Genomic DNA, 12729 nt, shown 5'->3' with positions numbered 1-12729 from the left:
TTTTATTGGTTTGTTTGTTTGCTTGTTTGTTTGTTTTTCAGACAAGGTTTGTCTGTTTATTCCTGGTCATCCTGAAACTTGATGTGTAGACAAGGCTGGCCTTAAACTCAGAGATTTGCTAGCTTCTGCCTCTCAAGTCCTGGGATTAAAGGAAAATACCATGTATTTTCTATCATAAGTGCCTGTAAAATATTGTGAATGTTGCGAAGAGAATATTCCCTGTTTTGTACTGACAGCTCAATAGTATAATACCCTTATGGCAAGATTAATCAATAGTCATGTCCTCTATACTTTTGTACTAAGAAGATACAATTTTAAGAAGCTCGGGGAGTAGATGAGAGACCTTGGCCAGGCTGAGTAAAGAGAAAATCCCATTGGTCACAGCTGTGAATCCAGCCTCAGGTTGTTGGCAGTATTCATTAGAAGTATAATTAATGAATCTGTGGGCAAGAGGTTATCTCTGCACAGAGAGGAATGAGGAGTGGAGAGGGAATTGATGGAGACATAGAAGGAGGGATTCAGAGAGGGAGAGAGAGAGGGAGAGAGAGAGAGAGAGAGAGAGAGAGAGAGAGAGAGAGAGAGAGAGAGAGAGAGAGAGAGAGAGAGAGAGAGAGAGGCAAAAGGAGAGGAACATGAGGTTTAAGGACCTAACTCTCAAAGGTTAAGTCACTGTCATGTTGACCAACCTCCACTGGAAGTATACATATCCAATAATATGTATACAGCACAAACTTTACTTAACATAAAAAATAATAAAAGAAATTAATTTGGGAGATTTGGATACAGAGGTGTGTCTGGAAGAAGTTAGGAATGTAGAAAATTATGATAAAATATTATTTTACAAAATTCTCAGGGCTCTAATAAAAACACGAGAAGAATTGCAAATTGTGATGGAAAAATTAATGACTGTGATACAAGGATATCAAGACTAGGTTCCTTGCTGGAAGCAGAAGCCCATCTAAGGAGAAGCAAGCAACTAACATAACCTTCCAGGAATATACAGATACTTCCATGTGTCTAATTTAAGGCAGTTGATAAATAATTTTGCTAAGAGGAGGGAGATGATGCTGGAAAGTGAAATATGTTCTCTCATCTGAGAGCAGGCTCTAAGATTACCAAAGCAGATTCTCATCCCAGATGGCAAGCTGTGTCATCTTGGACATATTTCAGGAGAAGAGCAACAGTCATAACTGAAATGAGAACAGAGCTCAAAGTGGTTCCCACAGCTCTGTGTGATGCTCTCTCCTTATCAAGAGCTTTAGGTCATTCCTATCTTTTTTTTTTTTTTTTTGGTTTTTCAAGACAGGGTTTCTCTGTATAGCCCTGGCTGTCCTGAAACTCACTTTGTAGACCAGGCTGGCCTCGAACTCAGAAATCGGCCTGCCTCTGCCTCCCGAGTGCTGGGATTAAAGGTGTGAGCCACCATGCCTGGCTTAGGTCATTCCTATCTTAAGGCATGAAGAAACTTAAGAGTATGAAAAAAAAAAAAGTTTTTTACAAGTTTCGAGTGCCAGATTCCAAAAGAAAAATGTGCTTATTTAGAAAAAAATACTGTGGACTGAGTAAGGATATTATTGTATTGCAAAGGATGCCAGCTAACAAAGAAGGGTTCGGGTTTGCAGCTACCCCTGATCCAGATGGACTAACCATTGAGAATTTTCTGTTTGTAGATCTAGGTTGTTGGCATCGCAATCCCAGACCGAATTGCTAGTGAAAAAGCGCTGGGGCAGAGTTTAAACCCTCATTTTCAGATTCTTGCTTTTTTGGATGAATATTCACTTGAAAAACGTTGGTGAAGCGTCATCTTTCTACCCTTGCCCGGCAACAAATTCCACCCTGAACTCTACTTTCTCACGACTTCATCTGCAACTATGTGTTTCATATATGTTTTCCTAAATCACCCGTGCTGAGGGACAGAGTGCCACAGTGGAAGTTTTGGGAAAGCAGAATTAATTCACAGTGAAGAGCGCTGTAAGTCTAAGGAGCCAGTATATTGCTCAGACCCAAACTGTGCAAATACACAAATGCTTCCATTAACTTGCACTCTTCAAAATCATCACCAATGATTGGGCTTGACCAGGGGAAAGCTGTATTCATGCATAGTAAACGGTTATCTCTTCAAACCAACACTGAGCATGCCTATCTCTTTGTACACTTACTATGAGTCCTCTTAATAGCACAACACCTACCCCTGCAATCTTGGCTCCATTCTATGCTTTTCTGCCTTCTTACTAGTGTAGTAAAATCCAGTGTTTCTAACTTCTGCATCCAGTTTCCCAGTGAATACAGTTAGAAACATATAGACATTTGAATTCATATTCACAAACTTTAATTATTAGTATTTGTAATTATATATATCTTTAATATCATCATTTAATAATTTCTTAGGAAAGTCTTGCAAGTTAAAGTAGAAAAGTCTGAACATGAGTTTGTATTCTGTACAAGTAAAACGCAATAATTTATTTTGACCTTATTCTAAAACGAATTTCATAGGTAAAATGTGTCTAGAAAAGGGAACATAACTAGTTCCTCTGAATTTAATTATGAAGTGCAACCCAAAGACGGGAAATATACTTGGGCTAAATAACATTAGACTGGGATTCCTTGTTTACATGTGGCAATCAACTCTGCCCTTTCTAAAAGAGTATTTGCTTAAATCTCGTGGAAATAAATTGAGTGCACTGATTCTAAGTTGAAGATTTATTAAGTAAATAAGTACAATGAGTTTAGAGCCCCCTCTGGGTTACAAACAACTTTTACCACAAGAAAGACAAAAAGGACTTAGTAACTGCAAATTGAAAAGAGGGAGATTTTAGTAATTCAGTCATTATAATCTCAAAATGTGATGCTGGTAAGGTTTTATCACATACTATTAATCTACTTTAACTGAATGGTGGGTGTGCTTTGCAACAGTAATTCTAGTATAATTTTGTTGCACTTTATGTAATGTGTATTTTTAAGCCAATAGTGAATAATATGAAAATCACAAATGTCTCAATTTTGTAAACAATAGTTGGATTACTCACACTTTCCCTGATTCTTTTGTTTACTAATTTGCTATCAGAAGCTAAGGAAAGGAAATAAACTGTTTTCATGTCTTCTGTCAAGGCACAGGAGATGGGGCATATAGGCCAGGAAGAGTGGTAGTATGCTAATAACATTTCTGTTTATTCTTCTGTAGTTATACTTTATTATCACAACAGATAATATCCAGAAAGGATCAACTTATTAAAAGTGAATAAAATACTACTCACATAAGATACTATGCAAGAAGTACAAAATATTTTCTACATCAAAGACAGAGTAATAGAAAACTTTTATAAAATAATTTCAATATGATAAAGTATTTTAGCAAAATGTTGAGGTACAAACTATTTATGCATCATAGTCACATTGTTTTGGTCAATACATTAAAATTTAAACTGTTCCCATGCAATGTATACAAGAGTCTGATCATATGCACTCCATTTTAAGAAACCTTCTGAATATATGATCAGTTATGAAATCATGCAAAACATTTACAGATGCTTTGTAAGCGTTGCAGTGTAACTTTTAAAGCAGTATCTTTGAAATATTTACCAAATTTTAGAATAAAACTTAGAATAATATAAGAATGTTTGGAACCCTAAGGTCATTTTGTGACTTTAGGTTTTAGTATATACCCAAAAAAATGTCTTTTAATCCTGCTGTTTCTCAAGGCTTCTACTAGTGTTATTCAAATGTCCTCTGGGCGTGCCTTTACCACGACATCAGCAAGTTGTCTTGTTATGCTGATGCACACAATTCTGTATGCAGCAGTCAATCAACAAAACTGGCAGAATGCTGGAGGTGGAAGTTACACATGGCAATGAAATTCTGCATCCTTTCTGTAATCAAGGATGTCAAGAAACTATCATATGCTTCAGCAGTAGTTAGTGGTCTGTGGGAGTTGGGGGTAGGGTGTTTCAATAGGATATACAGCAGTTCAAAGGTTAGTCTGTAAATGATGGTTTTTGTTTTTTGTTTTTTTTTCCAGTAGGACAGTAGTCTGTGAGAACACAGAATTCCTGTAGATTTAGTGTTTCAATATACTCTGTAAAGTTTATCCTTGTGTTTCTCAAATGCTAATTTCTCTGCCCACATATCTTGTTTCAATCTGGAGATGGTTTTGTTATGTTTATTCTTAGAAGATCCTGTGCTAAGTTTGTATAAACATTGTTCCTCATTCATTCCTGCCTTGCCAATAAGAGTCCATGAGCCAATATGAGCTTTACAAAGAGAATAGGTGGGATTCACAATTATAAGAGGGGTGAATAAAGAAGGAGAAAGGGAGGGAAGAGTCATGAGTGTTATGTAGCAGAAGATGGCCTAGTCTGCCATCACTGGGAAGAGAGGGCCCTTGATATTGTAAACTTTAGACATATATGCCCCAGTACAAGGGAATGCCAGAGCCAAGAAGCTGGAGTGGGGTGGGTAGGGGAGCAGGGCAGAGGAAGGGTATAGGGAACTTTCAGGATAGCATTTGAAATGTATATAAAGAAAATATCTAATAGAAAATAAATAAATAAATAAATAAATAAATAGAATAAAAAAAAGAGCAGAATCGAGAAAGGATAAAAACTTCAAGGAAGATGGGAATGTAGTCTGGGAGGAAGTCTTACTAGATTGGAGGTTTAGAATGGAGTAATATATGCACAGTATTCAACTGAATGCAATTTTAATAAATCTTAGTCTCCCTGGGTTGTTATTGTGGAATGAATTTGTTGAAATACAGTCCCCAAATTAATGGACTACATATATTAAAAAATAATTCATTTTACAAGTTCCAATAAATCACAAGTTCTCCAAGTGAGACATAAAATCTTACCTTGGATCTTTTGGTCATCTTTCTGGTATCTAAGGTTGTTACTCATAACATACAATATGCAACTAATAAGGTAATATTGATTAAGTGTAATTTAAAAAATGAAAATCAGAAAACTTTTCTGTGTCATTCTGTAAACATTCATTAACACTGACAAAAATACCCTATCTTCTATCCCATTAGTACAATGGCTCACAAAGTCCAATGGTCTACCATTTAAAAACAAAACAAAACAAAACAAAACAAAACAAAACAAGATAGGGCTGCTATGACCATAGTGGAGCACGTGTCCTTATTACCAGTTGGAACATCTTCTGGGTATATGCCCAGGAGAGGTATTGCTTGATCTACCAGTAGTACTATGTCCAGTTTTCTCAGGAATCTCGAGACTGATTTCCAGAGTGGTTGTACCAGTTTATAATCCCAGCAGCAATGGAGGAGTGTTCTTCTTTCTCTACATCCTCGCCAGCAACTGCTGTCACCTGAATTTTTGATCTTTGCCATTCTGACTGGTGTGAGGTGGAACTCAGGGTTGTTTTGATTTGCATTTTCCTGATGATTAAGGATGTTGAACATTTTTTCAAGTGCTTCTCAGCCCTTCAGTATTCCTCAGTTGAGAATTCTTTGTTTAGCTCTGATCCCCATTTTTAATGGGGTTATTTGAATTTCTGGAGTCCAGCTTCTTGAGTTCTTTGTATATATTGGATATTAGTCCCCTATCAGATTTAGGATTGGTAAACATTCTTTTCCAATCTGTTGATGGCATTTTTGTCTTATTGACAGTATCTTTTGCCCTATAGAAGCTTTGCAATTTTATGAGATCCAAGCTGGAAAGAACCCAGATGTCCCTCAACAGAAGAATGGATACAGAAAATGTGGTACATTTATACAATGGAGTACTACTCAGCCCATTAAAAACAATGAATTTATGAAATTCTTGGGTAATTGGATGTATCTGGAGGATTTCATCCTGAGTGAGGTAACCCAATCACAAAAGAAGTCACTTGATATGCACTCACTGATAAGTGGATATTAGCCCAGAAACCTAGAATAACCAAGATACAACTCCCAAAACACAAGAAAATCAAGAAGACCAACTCGTGGATACTTCATTCCTCCCTAGAATAGGGAATAAAATATCCATGGGAGGAGTTGCAGAGACAAAGTTTGGAGCTAAGACAAAAGGATGGACCATCTAGAGACTGCCCCAACCGGGCATCCATACCATAATCAGCCACCAAACACAGACACTATTGCATATGCCAGCAAGATTTTGCTGAAAAGCCCCTGATATAGCTGTCTCCTGTGAGGCTTTGCCAGTTCCTGGCAAATACAGAAGTGGATGTTCACAGTCATCTATAGGATGGAACACAGGGCCCCCAGTGTATGAGCTAGAGAAAGTACCAAAGAGCTGAAGGGGTCTGCAACCCTATAGGTGGAACAACAATATGAACTAATCAATACCTCCGGAGCTCGTGTCTCTAGCTGCAAATGTAGCAGAAGATGGCCTAGTCCACCATCATTGGGAAGAAAGGCCCCTAGGTCTTGCAAACTTTATATGCTCCAGTACAGGGGAACACCAGGGCCAAGAAGTGGGAGTGGGTGGGTAGGGGAGCCGGGTGGGGTGAGGGTATAGGGGACTTTTGGGATAGCATTTGAAATGTAAATGAAGAAAATATCTAATAAATAATTTAAAAAAAAAAACCCAAGATATCTATGAACTCACCAGTACTCTTCAGTTTAAACATACCTACACCCTCTCATTAGACACTTAGTGAGTATTCCTCCTTCTCATACCAGTCAGGGCTTGAGACCATGCAAGATCAGAAGGTCATGTAATGTGAGAAAAAGGATCTGAGCCATAATTATGCATGCTCCCAGCATATAACAAATTTTATTTTATTTTTCGTTGCTTCAGCATAATGGCTTCATGTAATTATAATATTTTATTAAAACTCACATTAAGCCATATATTTTGTCTACAAAGTATTAAAATAAAAAATAAACGTAAATGTCTTCACTGTAATCACAATGTCTTCAAAGAAGTATAACTAGTATAACTAGTATAACTAGTACTCACTATTGCAGTGCAGTCTATCTATGATGAATGACAATTTGACTCAGTGTGCTGGGATCAGAATAATAGGAAGTGATAGGGTCAAAATAATAACCACATTTTTGATGTGTTTGTTTGTCTCCTTACATGGAACTTTATTAGATGATGCAAAACATCAACTAGCAAATGTTGCCATGTGCTAAATTTTTGGGTGTAAATAAAAATTGATTATGACAGGCTGATTGATGAAGAAAATTAGATCTGCCTATAGTGTCAAAGGTTGATAATAATACCAGCACCTCCCCAGAAATCCATCACAAAGAGGAAGATGAAATCTCTATTTGCTGTGCTCAGTTTTAAGAAATTTCTATGTGTGAAAACGCATAAGAACAAGAGCTATTTAAAATGTATCATTACTTCCATTTTAAAGATATGCAAAGTGAAATTGCATTAAATACATTTTGTTCATTCATATGTATTTGTGTTTATGTGTTGATATATTCTTGCACATATATGTGCACTGGCAAGTGTACGGAGGTAAACATGTATGTGTATGCATGTAGAGCACAGAGGTCAACATCCCATACCTTCCATAACTATTTTAACCTTTATTTTTGAACAATGTGCTCAGCTGCCTACTAGATTCTAGCCAAGAAGATAAATAGCTTCCTCTTGTTGCCTTCCTAGCATAGAAATTACAGAGACCAGTTACCATTCAGGGCTCTAAGTTTCAGTGCTGAGATCTGAACTCGGGCAATCAGGCCGTGAATTCTGAATTGTTCGCATAAATTATAAGAGCTGGGGACATCTATAAGCAACATAATCAATTAATGGAACTTTTCTTAACAGTGACTATCTGTAGATGTCCATCCCACTAGTTACATACTATATGGAATGTGACATGGAATGGCAATTGATGTGTTACCGTTAGATTTTGTTATATAAAATGACAGATGTGTCCATCCGATTTGTATGTTTTCTCTCAGAAATTAACTCAGTCGGAACATCATCACACACTCTATTGAGCATTTACTACCCTGTCAATGAATATATCAAAATTCTTTTTGCTGTCTTAATCATTTAAATAAGTCTAAAATCTAAAACCAACATTATTCATTTTTCATCTTTTATCTAAACAAAGCACACTGGGCATATGAGAAAGAAGCTAGTTTTCCTAAAGATATTCTATGATTTCCTCCAAACTTTCTGTAATACTTCCAAAGGCAGCTCTTTGCAAGAAATTTTTTATCACAACTTGATTTAATTTCTAAGTTATAAGTAAACATTTTTAAGAGTTCCCCAGTCGCTGAGTCTTCGGTAAGAATTAAATAAATGCTTCTCGCAACGTTCTTCATATTTGTTTTGTATTTCAAAGGAAAAAAAAGGCATAGATTCATGACTTCAGCTGCATTTTAATTAAAAGTTGGTTTTGCTGAAGAAAGAATGTGTGAGCCCACAGTGTTTGCTACTATTTGTGTTAGTAACAAGGGTAGATTCTAACTGCTTCTGAAGGAAATAACAGAAGTTTGCAGCTCAAAGGGAAGGATGGGACTAAAAGAATAGAGCAGGTGCAAATACCAGCAGATGGAATTACTACCCATTAGCTGGCAATCAGTGTCCTAGAAGAAAAGCATTTAAAAACATGAAATGCCACAGCTTTCCTCCTGCTCCACAAGGCTAATAGTGTACTCCTGCACTTACATACACATCTCGGGAGGTCTGCCGCCCTGCAAGACAAATTGTGATGATCTTAAGGAAACACTGCAGGGTTTTCTTTGAAGAGCAAGCCGAATTTCTGCATTAGCTTGCTAGTAAGCTAAAGCCAAATGTTCTAGGAGGTGAGGTAGGTTTAAATACCAATGATAAGAGAATAAAAATGAAGATGCAAATGTGCTTGGCTCAAATCGCATTATCAAACTATAAAGTATTTTTTAATAAAGCCTAAATCTAAACCAAGCAAGCATCATAATCAAGGCTGAGATGCTGCTGTTTGCAGATATAGCTCAGTTACAAAACACTTTACCCTCTTCCCACCCCTTCACGAAGCATGTGGAGAAATACTTTATTAGAGAAACGCACAGATGCAGTGGGAAAAATAAGGCTTTGTACTTCCCTGATTGTTGCTGTAAGAATCTCAAAGTACTTCTGCTCTGCACTCTCTTGCTTTTATAGCTTCAGGGAACACAGTCCATAAATACACAGCATTGCCACCATCGGACACAACACCGACACTCTGGTGCTTACACTGAGCCGTGAGATCCATGCCTTTGTATGATAAAGGAATCTTTTTCTCCACCCTGTCCGTTTGTTGCCGTGTAGCACTCTTGTCAAACTTTGGCGGACAATATGTGAATGCTGTTTTGTTTAATAATAGTTATTTCTTAGTCATGGACAATAAAACATCAACAAAATAGCATGAAATCTTTTAGAAAAGCCCAAATATTTACAAGAGTTTTGAGTATTATAATAATAAGAGATTTTCATATATTTCTTTCCTGATCTATGGGTGATTAATATTGAATGTGTATTTTGTAAATAACAAATATTGTAAATGCTCCAATTTACCTAATGTTTTGTTTATTAATGGCTATAAAGGTTTTGTGTTAGCTGTTTCCACTGGCCTTGAGTACCCAAATGACAGAAACAAACCATAGAGGGGGGAATGAACCCTGACTACAAATATTAGCAATTTTAAATTTAGGTAGGTTATATCTTATGACAATGTCTTATATGATTAGAAGTTGCTTGTTCACTATAATACATCTGAAACATCTATTTCAGTAAGGCACTTAATTGTGAAACCCATTACATGTTATTATATCTCACCACAATATTTCCCCCCCTTTTCGCCATGATCCCTGAGTCTTAAACATCATTTCACTTCTGTAAAATTTGAATCAATGTTCATGTATTTAAATATATAAACAGTATCTTATAGACTATAAAGTTAATTCCGTGTTTTTAAAAATGCTTTGACATTTGTGAAATTCTAATCAATGTTTATGTATTTAAATATGCAAACTGCACTTATGGAATATAAAGCCAACTCTATGTCCTTACATAACATTACTTGTTTTATTTTATAGCATATATAGACATGCCAGTCTATTGTACTGTAATACTTAAACATAGACTACATTGGTGATGGTAAAATTGAAGAAAAATAGTTTTTAATCCTATATTTGTCTAGATAATATGCCTCAGAAGGCACAAAGGTACAGATGTGATTTAGCCATTGAAAGACTTCTTGATGATTTCAGCCAAAGACCTCTGTCCCCTCAGCTAAACTTTCGTTGTACTTTTTAGAGGGAAGGCCCTCCCATACTCCTCTGGCTTCTGAACCCCTAAAAACCCAGGGTGCATGCAGGTGAGAATGCCATTTTCAAGAAGATGGTGACTACAAATACAATATCACCTTTAGTCATATGTTCGTGGAAACTATTAGGCAAGCCAGGAATGGGTTTATAACCACACTGTTTTTTAATGGACTTTTTTTTTGTGTGTGAAGCATAAAGCATGGAGATTGGGACACTGGAGACAGCAGACACTGGTTTTGTTTGTTGTTTTTGTTTGTTTGTCTGTTTTTCTTTTTGTTTCAGCCAAGAAACCACTAGAGACAACCTAATGTGACATGCAGCAAGAAGAGAGAGAGAGGTGAATTGTGGGGAAGTATCTACTCATAAGAAGGAATTTTTATTCTTGGGGAAGGCACATTGTGATGTTTGTAATTTTGTTACAGTTCCCAGAGGAACTATAAGATGGTATTTTACAGTGGCACAGAAATGTAGATCAATATCTTTGAGGGGCATATTAATGTTCTAAAGAAAGTAATTGTGCTACCAACAAGCACAGTGTGCGTTTCCACCTGAGAAAAGTAGATTTAACTACAAAGAGGCTGTGTCTCCACTCCACCATGTGCAAGCTGTGAAGTCACCTTGAGTATCAGTCTGCTCCTAGCTGAGAAACAGGATGCTGAGAGGATTAGGAGGGATCCTGTGCAGGAAGGGGTTGAAAACTACAGGTTTTTAAAATGTCAAGATAGATTAATATTCTCTTTACTAAAATCGGTTTTACAAATTTACAAGAAGTTTGTAGAAAGCAGGTACTTTGGGGGAAAGGGCGAACAAATCCAATTGTGTGTTTCGGTGAAAGTATATTGGAATGTTTGTTTTGGAAGAATTGGAGACACTTTTACACAATTTAGTTGGTTTGGTTTTGGTTTGGTATGGTTTGGTTTTGTGTTTTTTTGTTGTTGTTAGTTTAAATGTAACCCAAGGACAGTTCCAGCTGGGACAGCACTCAGTGCCTATGTGTTCAATTTGTAAAAGTACATAAAATAAAATAAAACCAATAATAACAATAAAATAAAACAAGATGTCTTTGAGACAGCATTCTTTCTAGCAATATCTGGTACAGGACCTAGGGAGGAAATTGGATTAGTTTTGTATGAAACACGAGCGAAAAGATTTTCTGTGTAGTGGTCCCTGGGTAAATCTCATGCCCAGTGTTCATAGTTGTAAGCTGTGGATATTTCCAACATAAAACTTCTATTAGAGACTGAATTATCTGTCAAACAAAACCAATGTTGTCTACTTTACTGTTGTTTCTCTGACCATGCTCCCCTTGAAAAACATGTCCGAAGTTCAGAGTTACGGATAATAGCATTAAAATTTATATAGTGTAAATAAATAAATAAATAACCTCCCCATCACAAAAATGTATACATCACAAAAGTTTGTATGATGATAAGAAAACAAAACAAAACGAAACAGTTATTAATTGGCCTAAAGTGGAACTCTGGAATACTCTAAAAGTAAACAAAAATATGGATAAACTGCTGGCTTACCTATATGTCCTCTCTCTCTCTCTCTCTCTCTCTCTCTCTCTCTCTCTCTCTCTCTCTCCTCTCTGTGATGTTACTCTGAACTATTTATGGAAAGAAATGTTCTGTGTGATTTGCAGTTCCTTTATTATGATTTCCATGATAACAGAGTTTCCTACACTGCAATATTATCATCTTATATGTGTTCTAGAAGCTTGAGCATGGTTTCCGTTACTTTGTTTCCAGATATATGCCATTTAAATGTTCATAATTCTTTTGGGAGAATAAACTATTTGTCAGATTTTTAGCATTGAACCTTCTTAAAGAAAGTCACAGTCTATGGTGTCTCTGTCTCATTCTGTATTTAGAGGATTTTAATTCAAAATGTTCATATTAAACATTTTAAACAAGGGAGGCTGCATAATAAATTTGCAATAATATAGCAGAATATTGACACTCATCTATTGAAATTTCATTTCATTTGTATTATGGTGGAAACCTGTACAAATTTATACACATTCCAGTTCATAAGATATGCCTCCCATTGGCCATTTTCTCTGCACCTAGAAACACTTAGCACTCATCCTTCACACTATAGTCACACTATAGTCACACCATAGTCACACTACAGTCACACCATAGTCACACCATAGTCACACCATAGTCACACCATAGTCACACCATAGTCACACTATAGTTACACTATAGTCACACTATAATCTCACTATTGTCACACCAGCCTTTTGGATCTACACTATTTTCTTTCCAATGTGATTTGAAAGGTCACAAAGATCCTTCAAAGTCTTATTGGACACATTCTAGAAACAGAAATAGATCCCAAGCAATAATATAAAGTCATAACATCCTCTGACTAGTCAAAATATTTTTTGAAAATGAAGACAACATTAAAGCCCTCCCTCACTTTTTAAAGACAACTTGTTTCAGTAACAAATTAGCATGTTATTGACATAATGTCAAAAGTTCATCAAATCAGTGAAAGACATCTTA

The 12729-nt window shown here is 36.2% G+C and overlaps 1 protein-coding gene and 1 pseudogene across 4 annotated transcripts in view; both read right to left on the bottom strand.

The window, feature by feature from the left end:
• The window catches only part of Gm19840, a 30632-nt pseudogene extending 21470 nt beyond the window's left edge, over positions 1-9162 (bottom strand).
• Positions 1-12729, bottom strand: part of Cdh18 (cadherin 18) — a 928594-nt gene that overhangs the window by 561700 nt on the left and 354165 nt on the right. The window lies entirely within an intron of this gene.

The sequence above is a fragment of the Mus musculus genome, chromosome 15 (genome assembly GCF_000001635.26).
Source record: "Mus musculus strain C57BL/6J chromosome 15, GRCm38.p6 C57BL/6J".
NCBI lineage: Eukaryota > Metazoa > Chordata > Mammalia > Rodentia > Muridae > Mus > Mus musculus.
This window is presented reverse-complemented; position numbering and strand designations above follow the sequence as displayed.